Source organism: Rhea americana, unplaced genomic scaffold (genome assembly GCF_003343005.1).
Source record: "Rhea americana isolate MKP2758 unplaced genomic scaffold, rheAme1 scaffold_254, whole genome shotgun sequence".
Taxonomy (NCBI): domain Eukaryota; kingdom Metazoa; phylum Chordata; class Aves; order Rheiformes; family Rheidae; genus Rhea; species Rhea americana.
The window spans coordinates 595,097-620,447 of record NW_028186373.1 but is presented as its reverse complement, the minus strand read 5'-3'; the positions used below and the strand labels follow the sequence as shown (position 1 = coordinate 620,447).

At 34.5% G+C, this 25,351-nt stretch overlaps 1 long non-coding RNA gene across 2 annotated transcripts in view; it reads left to right on the top strand.

The window, feature by feature from the left end:
* Positions 1 to 25,351, top strand: part of LOC146594637 (uncharacterized) — a 136,692-nt gene that overhangs the window by 5,960 nt on the left and 105,381 nt on the right. For both annotated transcript variants that reach the window (XR_014896132.1, XR_014896133.1), the window contains 3 exons: positions 3,285 to 3,357; positions 10,042 to 10,150; positions 24,592 to 24,667. This is a non-coding gene — a long non-coding RNA (uncharacterized LOC146594637). The remainder of the gene's footprint in view (positions 1 to 3,284; positions 3,358 to 10,041; positions 10,151 to 24,591; positions 24,668 to 25,351) is intronic.

Sequence of the window (25,351 nt, the reverse complement as noted above, 5' to 3'; positions counted from 1 at the left end):
TGAATACTAGGAAATGTATAATGAAACAATGCCACTGAACKCTTCCAGTTTAAAAATGAACTGTGATGGCCTGCTATATACTGTTTGGTTTTGGTGCTTTTGTATGTGCACACATTTGAGAATGGAAGAAAGCATAACAAAATGTAAATGAAGTCTGCAGAGGTTAATGAAGTGAAACACTTATTTTCATGAAAGCATTTCCTTTCAGTAATTTCTCCTTTCTGGCTGCTGCTTAAGTCCCAGTAAGCAGATGCTGCGTTCCATTCTGTCCCTGTTGCTACTTCTTTGTGTGTGTTGGCTGTGTTTAGTTTGTCTTTCTTCCCAGAGGAAGGCCTGCTGTTTGATACACCTGTTAACTGCAGTAAACAGGTGGCTAGCCTTCTGGGCTTTTTTTCACCTGCAGGTTTTCTGCTCCCCACTTCCTCTCCCCCCTGAATCCATTTGAGTTTTATTGCCTGTTTAGAAGACTCGTAGTTTCTAATATCATGCGATTTATTTAAATTATTGGAACTTCAGCTACTCAGTTATACTGCATGCTAGTGGATAACATGGAATTTGTAGATGCAATAAATCTTCATTCCCAAATCTTAACTAAAATTAAAATATAATGATAAATATGATACAAAAAAAAGATGATGCTGTTGCTGACGTAAAGATTGCTAATGAGACAGTGCACTAATAAATGTTGAGCTCAAATATTACTCTAATTCCTTGTCAGKATGATCACTGATTGCATCAGTCATAAACCTAATAACTTTTGAAAGTTATTGCATCCCAAGAATGCCCTGGAAATGTGCTAAACACATTTCTGAATGTATATTCTTTGCACTTAATTGTTTTGTAGTTGTTTTTTATGATCTTTAGGTGATGTATGGCTTTGATGCTTCATAATCATACATGACAAGAAGATAGTACAAAGATGTAATTAGCAATATTCATGTAAGAATAAAGAGCAGTAATTCAAAAAAAAAAGTCTTATTTTTTGTAGTTTACTCAGATTTTGCTGTAATATACAACTTCTTACACTGAGGATTTGCTGCAAAAATGCACATTTTGACAAGYTGTCTTACAAAAGAAGCAGAGCTGAATGCTTTCCTGACTCAGACAGATCAGCATGGCAGGGCTTTGTTTGATATCTTCCCTCTAGAAAATAGTTAATGRAAGACCTTCAGAGAAGGATAGGGTAAGGTTGTGATAAAGATGCTTAGCAGAATTAAGCCCATGAAGAACCTAACCAGGGAGAAAGCTTRTATTTGTAAGGGGTGTTGAAGTACCAGCAGAATTACTGTTTTGGTCTTACTTTGAAATGKGGGTTGAGAGTAAGGTAAAGTCTGTCAGAGCATGCACACTCCTATATTAAAATATGCCAGTAAAACATTATCCTCTAATATGTCTCAAATTAAAATTGTTTTAATATATTAATATGTTTATTTCACTTCATATAAGGATCAAAAGCACTGAAACTTTAGTGTTTTTACATAGATTTAAGCCAGTGTTTTTTACTTTATTAAGAGTAATTGAGTGTCAGTAACTTTCTGAAATGCTTTATAGAATCTATTTGAAGTTTGAAGTGGAAATGAAACCATGCATGTCCTCTGACATAAACTGATTTATAGTTGAGTTTGCAGTTCTTGAAACTGACATAGCTTCTGTCAAGTAGAGCTTTTGAAAAACAGGTTCATATCTRGCTGAATATATTCAGCCAGATAACTAGTTGGGGTACACTGGAGTAACTCCATGTTTTCAAGAGATCATCCAATATAGATGTTTATCTGAAGTAATATCAACTGAGGCTCTACCTTGTAATGATAAACATTTTGTAAGGTAAAGCATCTTTCTTTCATTACTCCAACCTGTCAACTAATATTAACATGATATTTGAGATCAGGCCAAGACAGGTAAGTTTCTTCAATGGTTGAAGCCATGGAAATGATTGATAAAATGGAATTGAAATGATTGATAAAAGCCCAAAACGTGGAAATTGTGTGAAGCATAGAAGTTGAGTTTGAAGTAACTAAAGTYAATTGTAATAAAAAGCATAATAGCTGCTTCTTGAGAGATGAAAACACTATCCATTAACTGGAAATAGTTTTCTTGGGATGGGGAATGGTAAGTACTTTTGACCCATTTACAACACCTTTTTCTTTATTCATGAACAGATGTTTTTGAACAAATTGCCACACAATACTGGGAAAAGCTTACATTAAAAAATTTTTTGATTCTTGAAAAAAAGCCTGAAAAAGATTATAGCTGTCAAAAGTATTTGATGAAAATCTTCTTTAATAAGAAACTACCCCAAGTAAGGCCACATGTAAATGTTTATAGTTATTTATTGGTTAGTTGTTTACTTGGAGGTAATTGTTTCCAAGTTGTCACTTAGGGACTATTTTTTTTTTTTAAGTACAAAATGAGTTATACTAACCTATTTAATAAGGCCATTGTAGAAATTAATTAAATATGATAATGCAGTCTTGCAAAATTATTACTGTTTGTTACTGACRTAAACACATTCAGTTTAGAGTTTAGAAACAATCATATTGTGCAGTTAATAGATTTAATTCCTTGTTGCTGATCCTTAGTTTAAGAGGACTTCTCCATAGGTTGATACCTAGCTGACAAACAGTTTTGCTTTCATCATTTACTATTGTTCAAGAGCTTCTTTATTGCTTTTCTGGTCTCCATGAGCAGATTTCAGTTGTTCCTGTTTTCTGTATCTTTGAATTGCAGAAATTACAGGTTTCTTTTCCATAAGTTTTTTTTTTAATCAAAATGTCCTGTCCAATCTTTAATGAGGGGTCAAAAAAASCATAATACCTCCCTCCTATTACTGGAAGCTTGTAGCTTTGTCTTTTTCTGGGCTTTCTGCTCCCCTATTTTGTTCATTTACTAACTGGTAGCTTTTTTTCTGGAGGCCACTATGTCACGCTGGCTGTTCACATCTTTGTTTCTCTGCATAACCATGTGATGTGTAGATAGTGTTTATGTGCATGTCAGCATTTCCAAACCTTGTGTGTGTTGCATTGCTAAGCAACTTTTAGGAACACTTGTCTCGATCATCCTTATGCCATCTGGTAAAGAGGATTAGACAAGGAAATGTGTCGGAGAGGCAAAGGCAAATCAAAGTAAGAGGCGGCTTAATTACTTAGGAGAATGAGTGACATTAATAGCAGGCAATCCTGAAAACTAACTGAATGTGAGCAAATGCCTTTACAGGTAGTGATAAGGAGCTATTGTAAAATGTGGCATATTTTATTATTTTCCTCCTCTTTTTTTTTCTTCCCTAGGTGTTAAGGGCTGCAGTTCCTCCAGAGAAAACAGCACAGAACTGAATGCTATTGTATGCTTACATACAGTAAGGTAAGATGAAGGTCCCTATGATTTCACTACATTGTTTACATACAATTCCCGTTGTAGTGAGCTTTTCTTTTCCTAGTGCTGTGTTCCAGTTGTTAGGTATATTCATGAGYGTAACTAGCTGACTGATGTTTTAAAGGCTTACTCCAATAGGCAGAGAAGACATGATTGTAAAAGTGCCAGTGGCAGACTGAAGTTTGTGCACGTTAGAGTTGCACATGGTGCTGCTATCATTGGGAGAACTGCAGAAGACAGGATTGCATGCATTAAATAGTAATGGAAGGAATAGACCAAAGCAGGTGGTATCAGAAGCTAATTTCCAAATAACTGTTTTAATCATCTTTGCTCTTGTAGCTTGCCCCCCTAATTGCTATGGGTGTAAATAAAGTGTCAGAATGTTAGCTGTTAAATCTATCTGGAATTCATACTGGGTTCACACACATTCAGAATTATAGTAGCACTTTATTTTGTACATCTGCTGTTATCACACAAAAAGCCAGAAATCCAGCTTACTAGAAGATCATTTTAGATTCAGTATTCTTGTTCTTTGGTTCCTTACATCCTCTGACATTGAAAGAATTGTTGTCTGAGCACAACAGGGTTTAGTGCTGCAGATAGCAAGTGGCATTTATTACTGAGCTGTTTTACTTCTCATACCTGGGCTTTTGCCTATACATTGACCATTGTTTTATCAATTCCTTATCAGTTTCARCACTGAGTTATTTCCAAAATACGGGAATGATTCACACTAATTTTCAGTGCCAGCTGTATGCTTCAAGATGTTTTTTATGCAAATCTTAGTAAAAGATCAGCAGGAAAATGTGAATAATCTGCAATCACAATAATATGCTATCTTATAACGTTTGAAAGTGAACACAGCGTTCCTGATTCTGACCTTCCCTTTATTGTCAGAAAATACCCATGATATTTCTAACAGTTTTTTTTTATCCTCCCCTAGTACTGAACCACAGAAGAGTCAGCTGACTCTCCTGTCCGTTACTGGTAGCTGTGAAGWGATCATCTCAAGATTATGCTATTTTCAATAGTATAATCAATTTCACTATTTTCAATAAGGAGGGATCGACTGGAAAAACAACACTTAATCATACAATTTATTATTACATCATGATGAGTATACAACAATTTTGAGGTTGCTAGGAAGATAAGGTGTGACTAAATTAGGCKTTTTTTGGCATTTGGCTTTGCAACATTAGGAATCTCTAAACTTCATGTATTTTGCATAAAGAGAATGCAGCCCAGATTTAAATCATGGAAGCTTTTCAGAATTGACATTGGTATGCTATGTCACTCTTTATATTCTTTAAAAAGCAAAATAATGCATGRTTCTGCATGTAACAAAGCAGTTACTCATTCCTAGCATTTAATACCATGTAATATAGGAACTGAAGTACCTCACATAATAGTACCACACTGTAACAAACCTTGGATAAAAAATTATTGGTTCTGTCTTCATCCCCACCCCCCTTTCTTTTAGAGAGTATGCTGAAGAGTGCCACATAATACTTCCTTGTTGTGTGGTCTCCCATTCAACATTTCACACAAATGTTGGAAGGGTGTTTATAAAAAGCCTTGAGGACCACCCACTTTGCTATTGAAAATCCTCTGAAATAATCCCTTCTTTATAATGTAGCTGTGTTGCAGTCCAAATTTAAAATCAGTGTGTATTGCTGTTTAAAGGGGCAGTGGAGAAATGATGTATTCAATGGGTAGGGCACTATAATCCATTGTTTAGGTGTCATCTATGRTGGACTGTGAATCAGTGACTGGTACTGGTACATACATTCATTATGCTCTCCAGGTATCAAGGTTTTGACATGATGATCTGGCTGTCCTGTTTAGCATACTCTGAGTACTCAGTTCTAGAATGCCTAGTTATGGGAGCAACAATGAGGGAGGTGTTTGCTGGAGGGAGGGAGCTATTCATTCAAGCTAGATRTAGAACCACAGTGAGGTATCAAATGTTGTTGTAATGGTTTTTGTTACAGGAGGAGGTGTGGGGTTTTTGTGTTTTTGTTTTTTAATAATGTGGGCTGTTTCATTTTAAAGTTAGAAAATGTTTTGCTATTAAAACCATTGTTATTCACAAAAGTAACTTAAATAGTATTCAGTTGTCCTGCTCAGAAAACAAGAGGCCTAACATGAAAACCTGTRAATGGCAAGTCATCACTCTTGCAGTGAATTAGTCATCTTATCYGTGAGCTGCTCTCTATATTCTTGTGCATACTACCACAAGTGAAAATTAATTGTATGATTACGTTCTAAAGTTCTGTAAGTTTAGCTAGCTTTTAGAACATAATGTTKGCTTTCTGAATTGACAAATGGTGGTTGTACTAGGTAAGGGAATTTATTTACTGTAGTAGTAATATGCTTTTGGCTGACTGAAAGAGTTTTAGAAAAAGGCCTCAATTTCATTTTTAAGAGAAGATTTTTGTAGAGAAAAAATTTTTACYTTTCAAAATATGAATAATTGTATTTTTTCAGCTTAGAACTGTATGTAGGAYAGATGATATTCATGCTCTAAGGCTTCTAGAAAGTTTCTCAAATCTTTCTATAAATAAAAATTGTGAAGTAAAGGGCAGGARTAGCAGGCAGGTAGGCTGATCGTGAGTGAAATTCTTTTGTATAAATCATGGTTGCATCATTTTGGAGTTATGGGAGAAAGGGTAAGTGAGCTAAAGCAGTTTGTAAGATCAGTATTTCCCTTATTTTAGACTAACACTGTATATGCAGAGTACTGAAGAAACACAAAAAATTGTTCTTTTTAGTAAASAGATACAGTATAAAATGAGACATCACAATAAACACACCAAGTGCATGGAAACAATGAGTCAGTTTTAGTCAGCATGAGAATCAGCGGTCCAAASTTAATAATATACTAACTTCTGTTAAGATTTTCATTGTTTTGGGTTTTTTTGTGTTGTTGCAAAGAAGAGTACTAAAGAGGCTTTTGAAGAAGAAGAATGGTATAACTTTGCAGATATTTGCAAAGAGCTTCTCTCATGAGGGAAAGTATAAAGATTGAAAAAGTAACAAATGGATAGTGGTTGGCAACTAAAAGTTGGAACTAACGTTTCAGCAGTAGATGTAAAAAGACAGGTTGTGAAAGGATGCAGAAATTAAGAAAGGAAAAGGATGGCATGGTCAAAGCAAACAAGGTTAATTGTTTGCAGAATTGTTTTGAATGGATATGAGTTCAGAGAGAACAGTTTAAATCAAAACATTTCTAAATCTTGCAGATTTTTTTAGTATAAGACCTAAAAATGGTTGCAATTTGAAAACAGTATTCAGGTTATAGGCTAGAGGATAAAGTCAATCTTCACACTTAASAGAGCTTTGCAAAGGTTTCTTGTAGCTGTATTTTCTTTTCCTACATATTCAATTTTTCTTACTTTGCTTTACAACCAAAGAAGGATAATTTCCCAAATTTTTAAGTGTTAAAATTAAAAAATCTCTGTGCTTATCAAGTGGAGCAGTGATTTCTATAGAACAATCCTATTATACTCTATGTGAGTATAATGATGCAGTACTGAGATCATCTCTATTCTCAAGTCCATACTCCAACACACACTTGCTTTTTGGCTTGGGGAAGCCAATTAAAGTTTGAACCTGACTGGCTGACTTCTCTTTGATTTGTTATTTTTGGGAGAGTTATTTATTTCAGTATGTAGCCACTAACAGGAATTCATAATAAGCTTCTCTTGGCCACAAAAGAGGAGATACAGAAAGAAAATCTAAAACTTCTCAGGACATTGAAGCCTGCAATTGTGTAAAAATATTTCAGTAGTTAGATTGGGAGGAGAAGAAATAAAGCTACTGTATTAGAATTTTTATTTTTGTTAATGGTAGAAATAGTAAAATATATTTAATATCGCAGCTCAAGCAAAGAATGTTGTGATTTTAGGCCCCAAAATTGTTGTTTCAGGGATCTCCTATCACTCTTCATCTTCAGCTGCAGAATGAAGAAGGAGAGATCAGAATGTGAGAATACATTCATAGTTCTTTTTCTGCYACGTAAAGAAAATGTTTCATAGTTTTAGTAAAGAATGAAAATAAAATATGAATAGAAACTTACTTTCAGAGAGATGGTAAATTTCATACTAGATCTTCTATGAGATCCATTACTTGGAATTGGTCTCGCACTTCTGCTTTACTTGAAATATAAATCTAAAATGGGCAGGTGGGTTTCTGTTTTACCTACTAAAAATACCATTAAAACAGAACCTGCATGTGAGTGAACAACTAAATCGAGAGTCACCTTTTACAATGTTATAAGGTGTTTTAAATACACAATTGAAATTGTTGTGAGRTGTCACCTATTATTTTATATATAGGAGTTGAAGGTATTCAGTATATGTCAGAAAATACTATGTTCACCCTTCTAGTTGCTAATTTTTTGTTTGTTACTGATTTGAGTTCCAGCACTTTTTGCTCTATTAAGTGCAAGTGCAGTAAAAATCAGAAAGGCATTAAAAGAAACAAATTCCGTGTGTGTTTGTGTGTGTGTATATGCACTAAATTCTAGATAATTTAACTTATGTCACTGGTGAATTCTAAAGAATAACTCAGCTGATATCTTTTAAGCACAGAGCAGAAATCATTTCTATCATAATGCAGGGATATGGTCTAGATGGCTTAACAGAGGGCTTTTCTAATCCACTTATGCGTTAGGAGACTGTCTACACAGAAGACAGTAGCTCCTATTTCAGAACAGTCAGACAAGAGGTGCTCATTAAGTAAGTTTTTGCATTGCCTTACAACTATTTGAATGCATCACCTCAAAGGAAATGATCTGAAAAACTTTAAATACAGAATATATACATGTACCCTTGGTGTAATGCAGCAAAACTTAAGGCACAGGACTTAGAAGAGTAGATATGTGCAACAGCCTGTGGTACAAATACTTGTATGTCATAAATCTCTACTGTAAGGATGTTAGCACTCTAAAAATGAAGCATTTAATCAAATAAAATTGGAAGGATATCTTTCACCTTACTTCTTTTTTTTTCTATTCTTCATATTATAAATTCTTGTAATGCTTGCTCATGTTTTCAGGTCCCAGGATGAAATCGTTTATTAGAAGCATTTTAAGCATTTTCTGTAAAGGGATAATTTTTTTGTCAGTTTCGTGAGGAAGTTTCTCACAGCAGAATGCTACTTTAATCCAATCAAAGTTGTAATGATAAAAAATCATGACCACATTCAGATTCTATAAAATGTGATGATGGGTCTCCATTTCATGATTAGTTAGCAGATGTTAACTTTAACAGGCCTTTTTCTGACACTGTGAGTTGAACAATAAGGAATTGAATAGTCTTGAAGAAATCTCTACACAATCACAGAAGTATTCTCTTCAGATCAATATAAGAATATATTTGAAGAGGGAAATTTTGTTTTGCCCTTCACTTTGGGTAGTTAGACTTAATTTTCCCTTTCCTCAGCAACGCAATCATTTACATTCTCTGTTAAGAAAAGATGATATTCTTGTTTATAGCTAAGATGTATTCGTATCTCTTTAACACATTTATGTGAAGGCCAAGGCTGTCTACAGTGCCTCAGTGTAAAATCAAAATATCTAGGTAATRTTTCAGGAAGGATGATAGCTTGGGTTTTCCCTTCAAAAAAATCAGAGAAGTTTATTTAAAGTATAGTATTTGGAAGAATAAAAAAAATCTGTCTGCTTTTTTTTTTTCCTTTGCAATTTGAGTAGAAAGTTTCTGAAGAAACTAAAATAATTTATTCCAATGTTCTTTACTAAAAGGAATGAATATTTGTAGTCTTTCCATCCTTCTGGGAAGACCAGTTATCTTTTGTGTCATGGTTGTCCAAGTTAAGTGCAGATGACTGAGTTCTGCCTTTTCAAGATATTCTAGAAGACACTTTGGAAGATTCATCTTCACAAGGATTAGAAATTGGATATCTTGGGCAGCAATAAACCTGTTCATATTTACTGGCTTTATATTGAAATTTTACAACATATTTTATCTGCCAAAGGTTCCAGTGACAGTCAGCTCTGCTTAGGCTGCATTTATTGCTTTTCCTTGAACATTACAATTTCACAGTAATGTTAGGAGAGAGTTAAAATGTTAATTTTTTCTTCTTTTTCTTCTGTTTCTTTTACTTGTGTCCTGTAACAAAAAAAAATGAGTGAATGAATTTTACAGAGGATGGATGCAAGAACATGTTGTTCTATGGCCATTACCACATAAGCAACATAAAGATGAAGTTAAATGCTAAGTAAAAAAATGTTATTCTAGTGTTATTCACTAGAATGAATATACAGTAATTGAAATACCTTTTAATGCAATGAAAGACAAAACCATAGTGTTAACGTTAAGTAACTAAGTGTTACCTAAGTAACACTGAATTATTTCCTTGAATTGATCCCAGTTTCTCTGAGACTTTCTTTCGTTGGAGTCCTAATTTTTAACAAAATCTTCTTGATTTTAACCTTTATCATCATGAGCCATTAACTTTCCTTTTTAGTGCTATTTTGTTGGCCAAATAGCTCTATTGCCATTCTTAGTAATACGTATAGCAAGAGTGCTTTATTCTCTTACAATTTGAAAACTTGCATAAATTTGTATGGTGATATAATTAACAGTAGGAAATGTTTACTATATAATTGTGAGTTGGTAACTGTTTCTTTGTTGTTCTTTTGATGATAAGGTGAGAACAGTCGAGGTTTGGAGATCTGGACTGCCATCAGCAACAATTAAATTCTGTCAAGTTCTGCTGCCAGCTTGAGTTAATCAAAGAAAACTCCTTTGTACATATGGTGTGTAAGAATCTTTTTTGTTATGTATTTTCCTTGATTAGTATGTGGATGCAGTAATTGAAAATATTAGCAGTTATTCRTTTGTTGATGCATTCTTCTTCCCTAAACTTAATCTTAGCTTTACTTGACAGTCACTTGTTTGGATGAGCTTTTTGGTTTTGTTTTCCTGCAGTATTTTTTCTGAGCTCTTCTTGCTCCTCACAAGGCTGAATGTCATTCTTCTGGAAGGCATGTTCCCTAAGATCTAGTGTCAGTAGCACTCTGAGTAAAATGGGTTACAAAGGGCATTGAGTACCCTTCTGAAGATGGTGGGAGGAGTTCCATTAGTTTCATTATGCATTAGGTTGGTGCACATATAGTCCAACTGTATTGCTCATATAGTAGTCCTCACTGACTTTTACATAGCAATCTGGAGGTATCATTGCCTGTCATAKCTGTATGATATTGTCAGTATTTTTTTTCTATTTTTTAATAGATTTTGGTATAAGTTGCTCTTCAGCATTTATAAAATCATATAAACGTATATTTATAAAATTAAAATTAATGCTTAGCTAGATACTGACTAATATTTTCAGAAAGCTAACTCAGTGGGAAGAGGATTCTTTTAAAATATGGCAGTATGCRACTTAAAAATTTAAGCTCCTTAGAAGCTCATGAGAAGCCACGTTTTTTAAAAGTGAACTCTATAGTATATTATAATGGTGGTAAAAATGTCATGTAGTCATATACATCTCCCTCTCAGTGGTTGTTTTGTAATTGGGACTTAATTCACAATAATACATGAGTTTACCTTGCTTCAGGGCATCATAGTTTGTTTCTCATAGTCTGATTTAAAATGTCATTATTAAGRACTGCAAAATAATGCTTATTAGTATGCTAAGTTCATTAATTACAGAAATATGTGCAAGTTATATACTTYATGTAATAAATTCCTTTTTATACACTGAGGTGTTCTTGTGATTACCCAGATGCACTACTTCTCTAATGTTCAGCCTTTCAAGGAGTGTGAGTGCTTGCTCACTAGCTAGTGACTATGTCTTGTGTGACTAGCTTGCTGGACAATGTATTTGAATTTTGCTGAACTGTGTCTGGCAGCATTTCATTGTATTAAGCAGAGTACTGAATGCAAATGTCTGACTTCAAGGAGTGAATTCTGCACCCAGATTCAGCTGTATTGACTTCYTGAGCTTGACTCAGCAAAGCATTTTGTATAAAATGCGTTGTTTTTAAAGTGTTTTAGTTTACATTTTGTGTGTGTTATCTTCTGTGGATTAAAAATTTCAAATCCTTAAGGTTTATATTAACAGACAGTGAATGCTAAAATAAAGGCTATGTTAAGGTAGAGTATACTTCTTTTGCATTTTCATATGGAAAATATTGTGAAAGATTATAAACAATTTATAGAAGAGGGTGCAATCTAGCTGTGGGYAGGATACTAGGGAAAAGGGTTGTCAAATGATTATTTTGCAGATTATACCTTTAAGTATAGATGGCTTTTTTTTCCTCCTCTGAAAGGTAATGCAGACTTCAGGCAGGGCTAGCGTATTCTTTCTTTCTTTATTAGTAGAAACACTTGTGTAGTGTTTTCAGGCATTTTCTATATAAAGAATCTAAAAAGAAACAAACTCTTGTGGTTATTCACTTGATTGAATTAAATGTGTTCATTCCAGTCATTGCCATCTTACATCTTTCTTTACTTCATTCTGAATACATCATGAGCMTTTTGCAATGTAGTACTTCTACTTAAGCTTGTATTCCGATTGGATATCACCCTTGGTAAATGTCCACCTGTGCAGGTGATTTATTTTTCTTTTTTATCTGTCAAAAAAGGGAAGGGAAATACTATTCACACAGGTTTGTACTGGAATGTATATAAATGTTGGTAACCTGCTTCGTCTTTTAGACATATGTTAGTTAGTATGCTGGTAACCTTATAGACATGTATCTAAAAGAAGTAATGAGGAATAGTGTCTTATTAGGACCATGTGATGCATCTTACCTCCACAYTGAAATCATAGGCTAAATCAACTTGTGAGAGAATCCTGTTTGTGACCTCTAATAGACATCTATAATCTCATTTCCCTGCAACAATGGGGCTGTAAAGTGATGATTAACATGTTTGCTGATTTTGCAATTAGAAACCCTGGGCTATTCCTAAGCATGCTGATTCGATTAGACTGACAAGCAGTGCAGGAGATGTGGCACTAATTGTGATGAAAGGTGGCTCCGTGTGTCTCAAGCACATCCACATTAACTCAATTTAATGAGGCATCAATTTGGAGTTAAAATCTAACTGTACTAATTTCTTATCTGCTTTGCTTTATTGCTACTTCTATAACCTACAATATGTTTGCCATGTAATAATTTTATTCTGAGAATTTTAATTAATTGTTAATGATAAATAATTAGATTATAAGAGGAGTTAAGGCTTCCTTTCTTTGAAGTTTTTACTTTGAGCCTGTCTTGGTCCAGATTTCCTGCATGGCCATTTATCAAATGTATCTTGTACAAAAAAGAAAGAAAGGAAGAAAAAAAAAACTGATAGAATTTTGGACTGTTACTTTGTTTGTATTCTTTTAYGGAAGGTGCATCTTGCTGACGTCTGTTCTGCTTGACATTTTCATAAATTCCAATATTTTGATTTGGTAATTTTAATGAGTAAAATTACATTTCATTATTTTCATCTGTTCTGTGTGYAACTTTAATCTAAATAGAACGAAGCTGTGGTGCCAAGCATTACTGAAAACAGACTTTTAATTGTTTCTAGTAGCTACCCAAGAGCAGAAGCCACTTCTGAAAATGTATGTTGTTGTGATGTGGAGATGACCTGTGAGCTGAATAAGCTGCGAAGAGCTGAGTTGAATCCACCATTCTTTATTTTGACCACTAAAATCTATTTTCCTCTTCAAACTGTTCAGTAAAAAAGTTTGGGATTTTAACTCTGACCACATAAAAGGATCATTCTCAGTCCTCATTGGAGCTGCCRTTTAGGTATTGAACTCAAGCAAATTAAAACAGTTTTATAATATTAATAAAAACTTCCATTTTTTAGAAGTTTGTTTTGTTTAAGCTTTCAGATTGGCTACTCTGTGTTTTGTTTAAAAGAAAAGCCAGGCTTACACACATGGATGATTGCCAGATACTCTAAACCCTATTTTGGTCAAATTACAGTACCCAGATTTTGGTAACAAAGCACGTTGATTTTATATTCAGAAAGATTTTTATATTTAGTCTGTTAACCTTTTGTAATTCCCATCCACAGCTTTAAACTATAGAACATTTTTTATGCTGATTGTTGTCAGTAGGGTATCTGCCATGGSCCCTTAGTAATTTAAGTCCATTGAATTGTAATGCAGGTGCTGATAATTGCAGAACTGTTATTGTCTGACTGGCTGCCGCGAATATATTTCAAACAATTCCTTGCAAATCAAATTTGAGAACACTGGAAAAATATCCCATCTTTAAAGATAGCCTTACATTATGCTTTTTAAAACAGAAAAGTAAAGTTGCCGAGGTATTTTYGCCTCACATATGAAGGAAAGATAGTGTAGTTTTAAAAATGTCTGTAGTAATCTCATTGTTCTTGGWTATTTATAGGCATTTTTATCTAATGGTTTCTGGAAAACATGATTGCTCGGTGTAGCTCCATAATACAGTGACTATGACATGATGTGGGTAGGCATGGGGAAGAGATTCTCTCTTCTGACCCCAGGTGGTCTGAGTGATTTGGGACTAGTACTTCCTCCTAGTTATGCTTTTTGTGGTATAAAATATTAGCATTGGGATTTTTTTTTTTTTTCTTGTGAATTGGGGCTTGTAGTGGTGGTTTTTTAGTACTTTCTCAGAACATTGGGCCTAATCTGAACAATCTTATAGCCAGTGGAAATCTGTCCTGTAACCTTAATGGGCTTCAGTTCTGTCCATAAAACTGAGTGCTCATTCTTTTACTAGAATCTTCATTGCATTCAGCTGTGATTTGTGGTAGTGTTTATACTGGGAGTCTATATAATGGAGAGTTAATGATTATGCAGTAATGTTTTGTTTGGAATATACAATTCCCTAAAATGCTGCSTGGGCAAATATTTTAAATACAGAGCACTTATATTCAATAAGTAATAAGTCATTACTTTTAATAAGTGACTATAATTTAATACTTCTGATGGACCCTCACTCTCACAGTGAAGTCTKTTTTCACAAAATTCTTTAATGTGGATGAGACTCATTTCTCATGAGAAAACTTTCCAGTACAGTGAAGCTAYTATACACAGGAAGAAGGTAAATTTGTGGTCAAAATTAGAAGCCTTATAAGAAAAGTTTTTTTTCTTTGAAAAAAACTTCTGTATTTATCTCCAAAATAAACTTTTAGGTATTCTCACAGTATAAAGCTGGTGATCAACAGTAATRACAAACCGTTGCTGGAAGCAGGAGTTTTGGGTGTCCTCCCTGACAGGGCATATGAATTTCTCAGTAGAACAGATTTCACAATTCAGGAAGGCTTAGGTGGTTTTTGGCTGTGTGTGTTGCTCTTGCTCTTTTACTGTGGAGACTGAGCTGTGTGACTGTTGGAATATTTAGCAGTGGTAACAGCTATTTCCTCTTGCCCCTTTTTAGCTACTCATCTGGACTTAGTTACAAAAGTTCCAGAGATGAATTTTTTAAAGCTTTGCCCTGAAATATTTAATTTTGCTTATTTTGAAGCAGCAGGAGTTAATTTTGCAACTGCTGAAAAAGAGCATCCTGCAGAGGTAAATTATCTAGAATGTAGTATTTCACATCTAGTAGTGAATGTTCAGATTTAACTGGCTAAAAACTTCAACAGTAAGTGGTTGACTAGTGTGTAGCTTCTGCTCTACCTGCTAGTCATTGCTTTACTGGAAGACTGTTCACTTGATTCTCCTTTTAAGATCCTTGTAACTCCAAGGCTGTCATCAAGTCAGACCATTTGTGTGATCTTTTTTTCTTCTCCACCACCCACTTCCCTGCCCATACTTAGAATCATTTTTAAGAACAATTAAAAAAAAAGAAAAGAAAAAAACTGATCTTGAATGATTCAGCTAAATTTGTTCAAGGAACTTTGGAGAGATTATCTGTACTTTTCATGGGTGGATTTCATTCATCTAAGTTATTAGCCTGTTGAGATAAATGGGCACTTTTTTTTTTCTTGTAAATCTGTATTCTAACTCATATGGTATTTTAAAGCCCTTGTAGTGCATACTGCTTGTATATAAAAACTTAAAGGCAGTCATCAAGACATTAATTTTGGGCATCTCCTGGCTGGAGCTGGCCCCTTCCAATTTTTGTTGACTCGGCCTGCCCAGATCAGGTTTCTTAGGGTCCTGTTTACCTATGCTACAATTATATTTGTGCTAATGATAGTTCTTTCTTTTTCTTACTTTTCAAGGTCTTAAAATGCATAAGTATGTTGAATAAGATCTTTACCCTGTGGCAATACAGCTCAGGTTCAACATCATTAGCTAAGGATAATACAGAGGCCTTAGCTCTTAACTTCTTTGGTTTTTGTCAAATTAAACTACACCCATGCTTTGACATACTATGAGTTTTTTGTGTTAACTAAAGTTTTTTGCAAGATACCAATGGAACATAATTTCCTAAATTAACAGTTGATTTCAATCTCTGCCTTCATGGTTTCATGTTTTTCAGCCAGCAGTGAAAGTAAACTAATTGTTAAATCTGTTGCCTGTGTTGTAAATTAGGAAAGTTTGGGTTTTGCAATTGGAAACATGCAGTGTGTTTTCTTTATGAAAAATCTGGCAATCCATCTCTGTATGGTTTATTTTTATAGGTTATTCAAACACTGTTTTCTAACATCTGCTGTTTTTTTTTTTTTTTGAGCAGCATCAAAGGATAAATTCATTTAACTGTTGTTTTAGAGTACATGCCCACATTTATGTGCACTTTTTTTTGAGAGAGAGAGAGAGGGAGGGGCAGGCTCGAATTAATTGAATACCTGCTATAGAATATCATCAACTTTCCAAACAGGATTTATAATGAAAAAGAACTAAACCAGTTAAGCAGGATCAGGAAGCAAGACAGGGATCCTGCTTAACAATATAGTGCTGGTCCTGTGCAATTTATACTAAATGGAGCTCTCTCAATTGAAGGAAACAGACATTGATTAGCCACTAAGGGGTCTTTTGTGCCAGGTGCAAATTTTATTGTGGAGGCATCATATTAGATTRTAAACTGTTGTCTAGAAACTAAACTAGAAACAGACTTGTCATTCTGAAAGCTTACACTAGCAAACTTGATCAGTAAGTATATGAGAGTAATTGGTTCCAAAAGTAATCTACAGCTGAACCTGTAATTGGGATTTTGCAAATTCAAAACATTGGCAAAATGTATATTTTTAAAAAAAATAGCTTAAACTTGGCATAAATTGTATTGTACATGCATTTTTCCAGTGTTTAACCCAAATGACAATAGCCTCTCCTGTGTTAGCAACAGACGTTGATACAGACATGGTTTAACATTGGTTGAAGAAGGAATGTTTATAAAAAAAAATAAAATAAAAAAAATAAGCTCACAGATCAATGTGAAAAATACTAAATTAGTCATCTCCTTTGCCTTTTAATATGGTCTCCAGAGACTTGTCTTTGCTGTTGTCTTTAATAATAATGCTTTCTTGGGTTTTCTTTGGCATTCTTTTCACCAAGCATATTTTGGAGTTGGGGGCTGTTTTTTGGAAATACCAACTTAATCTACAACTATTGGTATGTGATAAACAGTAACAGCTTGCTTTTATTATTACATATATTGCAATTGAGTTTTTAGCATAAGAAATTTGAAATGTGGTCCTGAAAAGTTTTGAAAACGAAATAGAAGACCTAAAGCTCATATCACAAGTTGAGGCTTCCTCTTGTTGGAAGAAAAAATAAAATTGCTTCACTTAATTGTAATAGTCATGATATGCACTATGGAAACAAGGTTTTATAGTTCCACAGTTTTACTGTGTTTTGCTCATTCACTGAACACTGCTAAATGGAATTTGGCAGTAGAGCTGATTTGCTCCTTTGAAAATGCCTGGCAGTAGAACACATTTTCCTAKTGACAAACAGAGAATAATATATCTTAGAGAAAAGTATGTACATATGAGAAAGATGTGGCTATACTTGCTTTTCTGTAATGGTTCTATGGTGCCTGATAATCTGAACCAAGTTTCTCTACCTTTCCCTACCTTGCCTTGCAAGATCCAAAGGAGGTCACACTGTCATTGCTGAGTTGTCTTTAACTGCAACAGAAAATGAGGGTTGTCAACCTTTCTTGTCATGTCACATGGGAAAGGCAATGTTAATCAGCTGTTCTCTTTAGGTGTTAATCCTGGAATGTGGTTTAAAACTTTTTTTTGTTTTTAATCTTCTATTTTAGAGTAGCAGTTAGCTCAGTAGCAACAGTTGGTTCAATTTGCAATAATAATAATAGCCTTGGAGTACGACTCAAGGATCATAAAAATAATTCTGGCTTTGTAATRTTTGGGTGGCTAATGAAGACCTCTATACTTCTTCATAGAGGTATTCTCTCTGAATAGATCCCAAAATAAATGTGATTAAGAAGTTGGTTCTTACTGTGTACCAGATTGAAGAGGTTTGCTAGCAAAACCTTTTTCTGAAGTGAGTTGGTAGTTCATATATCAGAACTCTCTCTGTGAAACAAACGTCAGTATTCTATTAAGGCAGCAGAAAAAAAATGAAGTGCAGAATAGTTTTGGAATAGAAAGTACTGATAACTGCCTAAGGTGCAGTACAGAATGTACAAACCTGTCTCAGAAAACAAGTCTTATATAGCAGATTACCTCTTCATAGGGACACTCACAGAACAAACACTTGGCAGATGTTAGTCACATTTCTTAAAAGCACCAGGGAAAACTTCTTAGGTACTGCAGCAGTGATTATGGTATAAGAACATATACAGAATAGACAATTGGAATAGAAATTTTAGTAAGATGGTCTTTCATGTATTCATCAGTCTGCAGGTGGAGCAGGCAGTGTTTTTCTGGCAGAATGTTTTTTAAAGAGCATTAGGCARTGCCAAAGCTTCTCTTTAGAAACATCACATTGCTAATGTTGCAGAGTAGGGAATAAAAAGATTGCATTAGCTCCCCTATTTTGTTGTAGTGTATTTGAATCTGCAGAGCTAATATGTATTTCCTGTGAGTCTGTTCCTTGCAAAACACTGAGCAAGATCCTTAAGAGTTACATACCTAGCATCTTTGAAGCTCTCAGTCTAGTCACTTCTGAGTGTCACTGGTCACCTTGACTATGAATGTTCTAAAATTCTAAACCCTGAAAAGGTTAGACTCTGTATTCTGTTTCTTGAATGCATGGTGTAGCATATTCTTAGTTAAAAAGTAAGAACTTCTATCTGCGGTCCACAGCAGAATTTTCAGAACTTTCTAGTTATTTAGGGGTATAAGTGCTAATGACTTCTATATGCTATCTACAAAGAAACTGAAGGTGTAATTGTAGCTTAGATAGGTAAGTGTATTTTAGCCTTTATCGGGCTATATTAAGAATTATAGAAATGAATATGAGTCAGTATGGGCTAATAAACTGCCAGTTTCCCTTGTAAATTCTTTCACCTTATACGTATGTCTTTGCTGCTAGGCTTTCACTGTTGTTGTTACCATACTGGCAAGAGTAGTTCCAGAAATTTTCTACTAAATGGAGCTAGACTTGTTTAACAGAAATTCTCATGAAAAGTGATCCTTTAACATTCTCCATTCTGCCATTTTATTTAGAGCGTTACAACTTTAACAGGTTAAAATTTTGTTTTGTTTGTATACAATACACAATTCTTACATATAATAATTTGTTTATACATGCAGTCATGCCTTTTGCAAGTCTGGGCTATGCAGTAGCATCAATGTGATCATAAATTACAGTGTATATTTACTTTGAGAAATGACCACACTAATGTATGTTCTGCTCAATGCGTTATTGTAACAATATTGCACTGAATCATCTTCTGTGGGATTAATACAACAGTAAAGTGGTCCTATGTGTAACCTGAGTTAACATAAATTAATTTTTTTTTTAACTTTCTGCTGAACAGCTCTTCCTTCCTCCCTTTTTTCCTTAATGAACAAAGCTTCTTGGTGAATTGACTCTCTCATTAAAGACTAATGCAGTGTGTCTGGTCACCTTTAGATGAGATGCATCTATTTCTCCTAGGACCAATAGCATTTCTTTCTTTTTTTCTTTTTTTTTTTTAATTCAGTTAAATGAAGAAGATAAAACTTTGTCTTCTATAAGCACCTAATAACTGTTTGCGTCCTGTTAATAAACGTTACATCTGCGATTGTAGGGTAACTTCTTTGTTGCTCTTTGGGAGTTGTTGACTTTCCTTCCTTTTGTTGGCCTCCTCACAGCTGCTAGCTTAATGTCCTACACAGGTGATTAGTGTGCTGTAATTGAGTTGATTGTAAAAAGATAATTGACACTTCACTCCCAGAGAGGTCAAGTTGCTCTGTCTTCAATGRTGGTTATGAAGGTAGCTGGCACTCACCCCTCCAAGATGGCAGCATGACCTTTATCTTGCTGATCAAGTTATAGTCATTGTGATTAAAATTAGCATGAAAGGAATGTTTAAAAAGATTCTGTGATTTGGCTTCACTTTGCTGAAAGCATGTGAAACTGGAGCTTGTAAACCTTATTAGGTAGTTGCATGTTTAGTATGTTTTTARTATGTCTGGAACAATACTAACACACTAATAAATTGCCCTACCTGCTCTCTAAATACTTTGTGCCATATTCAGTAATGTGGGACAAGAGAAATATGTCTGTAAATGTGTATAAATAAATGACATAGGGTTTCTCAAATGCCTAACATATGCAATCCTGTCAGGCTGCTTAAAACTATTAAGATTAAACACCTTTATTTGAACAGCTGATTTTTTTTGCACTTATTTCAGCTGAAGTCTAGAATTTTTTTCGGCATGAAGTATTTCTTAATAAGGGATTATCTAAATGTAGGAGTTCCACTGAGATTTAATAGAGAGTTAAATAAGAAAATGAGCAACAGATGAGGAACAGTATAAAAAAGCAAAAGATACTTTTTAAGGAAAAGGTGAGTGAATTCTTTATAAATAAAAACCAGATTTGATTCACATATCTCCTTGGAAAGGTGTACTTAATTATTTCCATTCTGTCTATTTGCTGCAGTATCAGAGAGGGTTTAGGTGACTTTTAAGTCTTCTGTAGGTCTAACAGCTATAGTGCTTCACTGTTGTAGACTTAGTGATGATTAAATAATCCTGCCATTAGTAGTGAGATAGATGAATGCTGTTACTTCCTCTGCCACAGTGTAAGATGACTTGCTTAAGGTCATATCAATGAATTGGGATCTGTATTCAGTAGTTCYGTGTTCTTAGAGCTTACTCAGATGTGAGTCTGTAGCCATCATAGTCTTTAGTTAACTGAAGACTATCTCAAAATTCACTATGAGAATAAATACATCATGGGGCAAGCCTCGTGAAGGCATATGTCAAACAGGAAAGATTTGCACATTTATCTGGAAACTTTCATTTCGTTTTTCTTCCTTAAAGGGTCACCGATGTTCCTTCACTGCACTATCAGAGAGAGAGAAAGGGGAGAAGAATTGAATGGAATCACTTATTGATTTCTTATCCCTAATGGCAGTTATACCAGCCTTCTTATTACAGTACGCTACCAAAGATTTCTTTTCAGAATTAAATACKCCTTGGAAATTGTGTGGCACCACTGTTAGAGACACAGGATCCTTACTGAAACTACTAGTGTATTAAGAACCTGGAATTACTCTGAGCAATGTGGTTCTCATTCATTGCCCAGAACATAAATACTGCTACTACAGCAAAACCTAATGGAGAGAAGAGTGTTATTTAAAGAATGTCCTTGCAGAAGTGAAGACTTTTATCTTGTAATATAATGATAAAATTAAGGCACTATGGTGATAACTGCAGCACTTGCAATTAGAAGTTAAAATTAACATATTCTAGCTAGGATAAAGCATCACAGTTAGAATATTGTCTGTCTTTCACATTTCACCCCACAGAAGTTAAGAGAAGTATTAATATTTTTTTGTTTTGTCCTGAATTATCCAACAACTGCTTTCCTATGCAAAATGTTCCTACCAGGATGGGATATTATGTATCAAGTCATTCCCCTGTCTCCTGAATTGCATTCTGAAATGTTCTTTGAAGGTTTTGCTTATTAAAAACTTGGCCAAAACAGCTGCCTTGCAGGTTTTGCAGGAACAGCAATGATCCAATCTATAAATAAGCATGTTGATTTTTCTGAAAGATGTAGGGAGAAGTTTAGTTAAAGAAAATCTATGATAGCCCTGCTCCTCCCCTAAACAAGGCATAGAATGCCTGAAGCCAGTAGCATAATGTAGAGTTGTTCCATTGAAGCTCCAATTCATACTGAGAAAAACAGCTTAAGAGGAAGAAAGAGAACCAATTTTTTTTTCTTTATCCAGAAGTCCTAATGACTAGATGTGTTCCCAGTATTGTTGTATAACCTCTCTGTACATCCGTTTATTTATTGATTTGCTATTGCTGTTACTTTATGTATATAGTTCACTTTTTAAAGGAAACTTAGCTTTTATTTCCAGTACATAATTGTATTTCAGAGTATGATAATGAAATAAAACAAAGCACTTTCTTCTAACTTGCTCCATCATATGCATTCAGGATAGTGTCAGATATAATYTTTTCTGATTTCTGTAATCTAGAATAGTTCACAAAGATGATCTTGTTGTAAATTGAAAGATAGGTCTACTGAGAGGATTGTTGGCCCTCAGTAGGACAGTAAGTATAGAGAGAAGGAGATTTTGCAGTGTTGTGAAAGAYTAACAACTTCATGTCTTGTAACTAGCATATCTGTAGTTACTTATTGCAGTACCTCCTGTAGGAGTTTGAAAGTCTTGTACACAATGGACCACTTAATGGATAGGCTACAGTGATGGGAGGGAGGAGGAGCAGGAGGCAAAAAGAAAATTCCTATTGTAAGGATATGTTCACAGCCTGCTGGCAATTAAAATATGCATTGCAGGTCACACACAAACTTTGTTAGTCTCTGACCTATAGTTAATTACTTTTTAGCAAGAATAACGATGCTAAATTATATATTCTTGTTTACTTTTGTATAGTACCTTAACTAAAGTGGTAAACTTAGTGATGGAGCGAACCATCTTGTTCATATTCTTTTCACTACGTTACCACTTTATAGTATTTGAGGGTGGAAGTTCTTGTCTTTCAACCAGACAGAGTGGAACACATCTCTGCTGCTTACAGAATCATCTTGCTTGCACCTCACCCTGCTGATTACATACCCTTTCTTCTGGATGAAATAACTAAAGTAAGGAAATAATTTTATTAAAACRTTTTAATTTGCCTGAAAAATGGACACTTTGACTATTAACTCTGAGTATTTTCTGCATGTCAGCGTTGCTGGTGGCTGCTTGCAAAATTCATCAATATCTATATAAACTTAGGCACAAAAATAATGATGTTGAAAAAAATCATDTTCTTATAGATACACACATGCATGCATACATGCATGCATAGACAGACATGGACAGGCACACAGAGATGTGCTATAACTATTTCTTGGGAATTAGAAATTGGTAATACCAAGCTAATTTCTGCTGTTCTGATTTCATTTGCTGGCAGAGTGGTCCCTCACCTGTAGGAGCCCATGTTAATCAACAGCAACACAGGAGGGCATATAAAGTTTTTTCAAGACTTGTAGAAGTTATTTTCCCCAAAAGAGTTTTAATATAAACAAGCAAATAATTAATGATACATTACTTCAGAGCAAAGGGAGATTCAGAGTTTATCTCTAGTGAAACTTTGCAAATGGTAACGTTCAGCTGCTTTGTCAACCACCGTTTCACTGAAACCCTTGAGGTGATGTACTGTTTGCAGTTGTCTTTGAGACAACTTTTGTCTTTGACTTCTGTTTGTTTTCTTAAGTGCCCACTGAATTTTCAGTGCAATTCTACTGGGGTACCTGACTTGTAAATGTTCTTATTCCAGACTTTGGGAAAAGAAATTCTGCATGATGCCACAGTTGATGTGAACTTTATATAGGTTATTACAAGATTAATTAAGATGCATACTTTGTATATTCATCTCGTAGCCAAGGCACTCATCCCTGTAGCTTCTAATGAGTGTTCCTTGGCTCAGGCRTTTATGGGCTGGCCATAGAGCCAAAATAAAGAATCTGTAATGCTGCTAGCATACTAATGATATGAAATGAGGGGTATATCCCTTGGTCCATATATAGGAAACRTATTTGGGGCTGAAGAGGTCTGAGTGTAGACTATAGGCCTGCCAAAGAATCTGATAAATCTCTTACTATTTCTGTATCTTGTGGTCAGAAATGGTTATTTCCTTATAGCTAAGACAAGTGGAGAGGCCAAGCAATTGCAGTTTGTGTTTGTTTTTAATTGCAAATGTTTATTGCCATTAACTAGTAGTGACAAAAGTATAGGTCTTTAGGTAATCAAAAGTTACTCAATTGCAAAACTTATGAGTTCTTACAAGGCAGGTTGGTATAAAATTATCATAAAAATTATCATAAATARTTGTAGTATTATTTAATTGTTCACTCTGTTCATTGTGACAAATAATATACATGTTAGCATCAGTTCTCATCCACTTGAATGGAAAGAGTAAAAAAGTTTAATTTGTGTAATGCTGCCAGCCTAATCTCTCAGGCTTTGAAGAGTGYTATACAGACGGATCCTAAAGAATACTGGAGAAGAAGAACTTCCAGCATTATCAAACTCGATATAAATTACAGTATGTGTGTTGCTATAACCCATTGAAATATATAAAGCATGGTTTAGGCATTTAAAAATTCCAGAAAATAATTAGAAAATCATTGAAGACTTAAAGCAAAATAAATGGAAAATTCAAGGGCAAAGCCTAGGTACTATTGTTCAAAGTGAGAAGTGATATGACATGCTCATTCCAAAAGTTCTGCTGTAGGTAAGATAAAACATTACTGGGAATGAAGTAAATAACTGTAAAATAAAAGAGCAGGTAAGAGGTATCAATTAGACAAGGAAAGCTGTTTCAAATTCTTAAAACTGTTTTGTATTCTGTCTCTTGTAGATGTTATGAGCATCCCATRCACTAACCTGAACTGGTAGGTTAGTGACTAGGACCCAATTTTGTTTGCAGAAATAAGTAATGGGAAGTCATGAGAGAACCTTAACATGTATTTAAATTAAAGTCCACTGTATACAAGTGTTGATGTATTTTGCAGTAGTGGTTATTTTAGCTTATGTATGTAAATGAAAACACTAGCATATTGTAAATTACAACTGCATTTCTGGCACTTTCCTTTAACACTACAGAAATATGTATGTGTTTGTGTAGATGTATATATGTTCACATAATCTTTGTGTATTTTTTTTTTTCTCTTTTCCTATAGAAAGGAGGCAAAAGGCCATGTAGGATATATGCTGACAAACCTGAGATGTCTTACAGAAGACAATTGGAAACAACAGGTATGTGTGAATCAGGATTCCTACTGCTCAGTTGGATAATGCTTTCTGTTGAAAGCAGTGTGTATCTCCTTGCAGTAAATAATAGCAAATCGGTGTTGCTCTTTTGGAAATTCAATCTTTTCTTAGTTGACCACTGTCATAATTATAATACTATTTTTCCTATTTTATGTGAATACATCTTTTACTTCTTTAAAACATGAGCTTGTGCTTGCAAGAGCACAACCCTTCATTTGGAGAATGATGGTTTTTTTGAGGGTTTTTCTTGTTTTACTAGGGCTTCCTCCCCTTCCCCTTCAAATGCAGTAAGTGTAGGAAGTTTCACTAAACCTCTAAAATTGCCACTAGGTTTACTATCCAGTTTTTCAGCTGAGTTTTGCAATCTACTCTGACTTCCATGTTACTCTAGCTAATGACACATAACCTTGCTAGTTAAAACTAGATTTAGTGTGTTTAAATTAATGTCTGTAATGGGATTGCAAGTAATGCAGATACACGGTTAGAAAGACAATAATTACATAGAAGAGAAAGGCTGCTCTTCTGCTCTACTAGGTAAGTAAAGTTTTGCAAGGGTGATTTGAAGACTGTGGGGACGTATAGATTATATTTTATTTAAGCAAAGAAATTTCCTGTTCTGTGGACAAATATGCTAGTCTGAGTTTACTATAAATCTAGAATTGATTTAGG